Source organism: Megachile rotundata, chromosome 1 (genome assembly GCF_050947335.1).
Source record: "Megachile rotundata isolate GNS110a chromosome 1, iyMegRotu1, whole genome shotgun sequence".
In the NCBI taxonomy this organism is placed as follows: domain Eukaryota; kingdom Metazoa; phylum Arthropoda; class Insecta; order Hymenoptera; family Megachilidae; genus Megachile; species Megachile rotundata.
Window position 1 is genome coordinate 9,214,115 of NC_134983.1, and position 6,000 is coordinate 9,220,114.

The window sequence follows — 6,000 nt, forward strand, 5'->3', positions numbered from 1 at the left end:
GTTTCAGGTTCTTGAATTATAGAAAGACAAGTCAAATCGAAGGAAGCTAAATACTTGTTGAATAAACTGAAAAGAACAAAATTATAAAATCTTATTAAATATAGCAAAATTATAAACCTACATAAGAACCTAAAAGAACTTCATAAAAAGGACAAAGTAATAAAACTTCATAAGACAAAAAAAAAATAATAAGACTTCATAAAACCAAAAAGAAGAAAATTTTATAAAATTGAAAGGAACGAAAAATTCCACAAAACAAAAGTAAAAAGATTACAAAATATACAAGTCAAAATGCGATATAAAATTCCAAAGTTACAAAGATTAATTTTATAGTTACAGCAACAATAATCAACGAGTGCAATGGATGTTCGTGAACCTCCCACGCTTTCTACGAATTCAAAACGCGTTTACTTACGCTCCTATCTGGTTGTTTACATCATTGTTGCGTTAGAAAACAAGGAACTAAAGGTGTAATACCGAGCGTACACGTGCGAGCACATCAAGCGTGACTGCGAGCTGCTTCGAGCATGTTCACGGCAAGTACCTCGCGGATTTCTTGTCCGTGCGAAAGGTTTCGTCCTGAATGCGAGACGAACACGCAATGTACCGGCCTGCGATGGTCAAATGTCGCTGGGTCATACATTTTTTAACTACTTCTGTATCGTAGGGGAAATCAAAATCAATGGAGGACATCTTTTTTAATAAATTGATTTGACAAGATCAATGCAGGACAATTTAGGTACCGAAAATAATTTGTGCAATAAGGTTAGAGGCTAGTTTGTTTGTAGACAAGTTGTGACAAATTGTACTTGTAATTTGGTAAGATTGGGAATTAAATTAAGTGAATTTGGGATACTGCAAGTTTGGAAGTTTGGAGATTTGCAAATTTGTAAATTGGGGTATCTATAAATTTGGGATCTGCAAATTTGCAATGCAGAAGGTATCTATGCATGTAGGAATCTGTAAATTTGTGGATTTGGGAATTTAGGTATTTGGAAATTTGGGAATTAGGGTTTTTGAAACTTTGAAAATTTGGAAATTTGGAACCTTGGGAATTTGCAACCTTAGGGTATTTGAAACCTTGGAAATTTGGAACCTTGGAGTATTTGGAACATTGAAAATTTGGAACCTTGGAAATTTGGAACCTTGGAAATTTGGAACCTTGGAAATTTGAAACCTTGGAAATTTGAAACCTTGGAAATTTGAAACCTTGGAAATTTAGAACCTTGGGAATTTGGAACCTTGAAAATTTGAAACCTTGGGGTATTTGCAACCTTGGAAATTTGGAACCTTGGAGTATTTAGAACATTGAAAATTTGGAACCTTGGAAATTTGGAACCTTGGAAATTTGGAACCTTGGAAATTTGGAACCTTGGAAATTTGAAACCTTGGGAATTTGGAACCTTGAAAATTTGAAACCTTGGGGTATTTGCAACCTTGGAAATTTGGAACCTTGGAGTATTTAGAATATTGAAAATTTGGAACCTTGGAAATATGGAACCTTGGAAATTTGAAACCTTCGAAATTTGGAACCTTGGAACCCTATAAACCTGTAAATTTGCAAATTGTTAAATATATAAATTTGTAAATCATAAAACCCTGAAAATTAAAAATTTCAAAATTTGAAACCCTATAAATTCCCAAAGTCCTAAACTCAAAAATTCAACTCGGAAATATTTAAAGCCCAAAAATTCCAAAATCTATTAACTTCAACCCTACTCCAAAATCCTCTTCCCTCCAACCACACGGAAACGCAACCATTATCCGGAGTACTTCCGCAATTTATTCATCTGTCATTAAAAAGCGAAGTGAAAGTAAGAAAGATCACCCACGCTATAACAACGGGAAACGACCATCCAAATTATATCTCGAATGTAATAATACAAGAACTGGTACGTAACATCGACACACGAAGACAGCTTTCCACCTTGATCCTTGTAGTTGCACGATCCTTCGCACACGTCAATGATCGTACAATGGGGAACACAAGGATCCGCGACTGGTGGAAAGGTCGTGTAAGTAGGATATCGGAGAAGGAGGACGTTGAATGAGGGAAAAGGAGAACGAAATGATCGGAGAAGGACGTTGTTGGAAAGACGAGAAGGGGACGTGTACAGTTACCAATGGCCGAAGCAAAGCAACTCCACCTTCAGACGTTGTCTTAGCCGACTCTGAAAACTCGAACATTGGTTTCCCCTTTACTAGGACGATTCTGTTTGCATTTGACGGACAGGAATGTTGTTTCACTGCGATCGATAACGCAGTTAATACCGGAAATTAATATTTTGGAGTGTGAAATTTTTTTATTTGGAGATTTGTGGATTTGAAATTTTCTTGATTGGGAAGTTGGAAGTCTTTGAAGGTGAAATTGGGATTTTGGGAGTTTTAGGAATTGTTGATTTGAAAGGTCTAAATTTTAGAATCTGAAGAGCTGTGAGCTTGATGGATCTGAATTTTAGAATTTAATCAGCTGCGGGTTTGGTGTTTATAAATTTTAGAATTTGACAAACTGTGAATTTATAATTTTTTAATTTTAGACTGAAAATTTGGGAATTTTTAAAGTTATGCATTCCTAAAAAAATTGGAATTTGACAATTTGATGATTTGGTAATTTGGTAAGTTGATAACTTGGTAATTTGGTAAGTTGGTAATTCAATAATTTTGTAATTCGATAAGTTGGTAATTTGATCATTTGAAAATCTTAGGATTTAAAATTTGTAAATCTTGCAGTTCCTACGCTCTCCCATTTCTACATTTCTAAACTCCTTAATTTTGTAACTTCTCAATTCGAAAATTTGATAATTTCTAAATTTCTAAATTCCTATATTTAAAAATTTACAAACTTGGAATTTCTTTGAATTCTACAAAGAATACTTAACAATACAAACCCACCCCTACGCGTAAAATTGCATATGAAGAATAGTGCACTCATCAAACCCTATAAAAGAACGCTTATCATCAAACCCTATATGCCGAGACTGCACAGTACCTTTCTCCAAGTTCATCAAAATCGACTCTAACCACGATCATCACAATTTTTCCTGGAAAGTGCAGAATGCATCGTTACCGTTGGCAGGAGTTCGAAGTGATCCTCGATTAGCGAACGTCTGGCATCAGCATCGAAGGTCAGAACATTCTCAGCAAGTTACTTTTACCAACAATGTTTTTTACGTCCGTAAATGTCAGTTTAGAGCTTTTGAAGAAATGTGGGTGGAGTGAAACGACTATCAATGTAGCGATTGTAGATTGATTACAATAGATATTGTTGTGGATACTTGTTTTATTAAAGTTTTGCAAGTCTATTGCAATCTATTGATTTTTTATTTTTATTCCTGATCAGTATTATTACGTTTATGTCTTTAAGGTTTAGCAACGTTTGTGAAGGTAATTTGTGGACAAAATATGCATGTGTTAGTTGTAGACAAAATTTGAACGCACATGTGAGTTGTAGAAAAAATATGTATGTACATATGATTCCTCATGTACCTATGTATGTACAAATTTTTTATTTTTGAGTTAAGCTATATTTCATATTGAATGTCTTTGTACAGTACAATTAAGTGTCTGTTGTTGTTCCTGACTTTCTGTCAAAATCCTACGTGATCAATTTTATTGTAATTATACTACATTTATGGTTTAAATCTGAATATTCATCATCTATCACAAAATTTTCCCTGTGAAATATTCTTTATTATAGATGTACAAATTTTTATTTTTCAAGCAAAGCTGTATTTCACGTTGAACATTTTCATATAGTCTTTCCATATAGCACAATAAAATATCTTTTGTACCTTAAGAACATATGTGATGTTTGTATCCCAAAATCTTTTTCTTGACAAAATATGTAGGTACATATATGAAGGTACATATAAATATGAAGGTTCCTTATGAATATAGTAAATTCTCATTTCTTGAATTAATCTTTGACATTGAACATTTTCAATGTAAAATAAATTCATAAAATAAAACAAAATATATTTAGTAAAATAAATGCAATTTTTATAAATATTTCAGTTAAATATCTTCTGTCATTCACATTAAATAAACATTCCATCAGCACTTTATTGCAGCTTACACGCCAATGCACCAGAAGACACCTTCTAACGTTACTTTATCCTCGTCCTGTGTCTGTCGTAATGGCATACGGTGTCACGTGCAGTACAATGACATCCAATTGTACGCTGATAGAGGTTCGCGTGGTTACGGAGCAAGAAAAAGAAAGTCGTGGGATAAAACGTCCGTTGCACAAAGATCAACCTCTCTTTTCTGCTTCTAGCGTGGTTTTGCACGATGCTTGTTACGGGAGGTCTGGGAAAACTCTCGTGAACTATATGAAAACACCACTAGCTGCCAGTTAGTTAACCCACTTCTCACGACGCGCACCTTTTGCAGGCGAAACCTTTTATGGCGATCAGTTACATTGCTGCGATGCCATACCAAGCCTACACTGGCTAATGTAAACTTAACTCTAGACTTTTTTCGAATATAGTCAACATTGCCATTTGAAGAGAAACTCTCTACGGTCGTGGTTACTCAAGTGAATACTTTATTGATTGGAAATTATTTTCCACCGAAATTTAGAGGGATTACTTTTTATTTAAAGTCGGTTATATTATTTTGTAATTTAAATTGGGTTTTTTTGCTTTGAAGTTGAGCTATGTTATCGTGTATTCAAGTTAAGCTATTTTATTTGATATTCAAGTTAAGCTATTTTATTTGATATTCAAGTTAAGCTACTTTATTTCATATTCAAGTTAACCTACATTAGTTTCAATCTAAGCTTAGATACACTATCTTATATTAAAATTAAATTACATTACTTTTTATTGATGTTAAGTTACATTATTATGCATTGAAATAGAACAACATTATGTTGCTTTGAAGTTGAGCTATGTTATCGTGTATTCAAGTTAAGCTATTTTATTTGATATTCAAGTTAAGATTTCATATTCAAGTTAACCTACATTAGTTTCAATTTAAGCTTAAATGCACTATCTTATATTAAAATTAAGTTACATTACTTTTTATCGATGTTAAGTTACATTATTATGCATTGAAATAGAACAACATTATGTTGCATTGAAGTTGCGATATATAATCTTAAATTGAGATTAAGTTACATTACTCCATATTGAAATTGAGTTACATTATCTTGTGTTGAGGTTAAGTTACATTATTTAATAGTGAAGCTGAGTTACATTTTTTTAAATTGATATTAAGATACATTATTTTGCATTGAATATTAAAAAACCATTATTTTACATTGACGTTGAGTTACATAATCTTGAATTGAGGTTAAGTTACATTACTCCATATTGAAATTGAGTTACATCATCTTGTGTTGAGGTTAAGTTGCATTATTTAATAGTGAAGCTGAGTTACATTTTTTTTAATTGATATTAAGTTACATTATTTTGCATTGAATATTAAAAAACATTATTTTACTTTGATGTTGAGTTACATAATCTTGAATTGAGGTTAAGTTACATTACTCCATATTGAAATTGAGATACATTATCTTGTATTGAGGTTAAGTTACATTATTTAATAGTGAAGCTGAGTTACATTTTTTTAAATTGATATTAAGTTACATTATTTTGCATTGAATATTAAAAAACATTATTTTACATTGATGTTGAGTTACATTATCTTGTATTGAAATTAAGTTACATTATTCTTAATTGAAATTAAGTTACATTATTTTGAGCTACTTCTATTAAAATTCATTGGAAAAATTCATCTAAAAATTCATTGTTACAAATGCATCTATCGTACAAAATTAATCAGTATCCAATAAAATTCTCCAATTTATACATCCTCGGAAACCGTTCAAAAAGCGAGAATAAAATTAAACGACCCGAACGATCCGTAACAGGGTGAACGTACGGGTAACAGGAGAAACATTATTTATTGACACGACCGATAAATTATCCAATTAGAGCGAATCGCTGCGGAGGCCTCGTTCGAACCCTTTCTTGCATTCGATAGCGTCGAGCACCG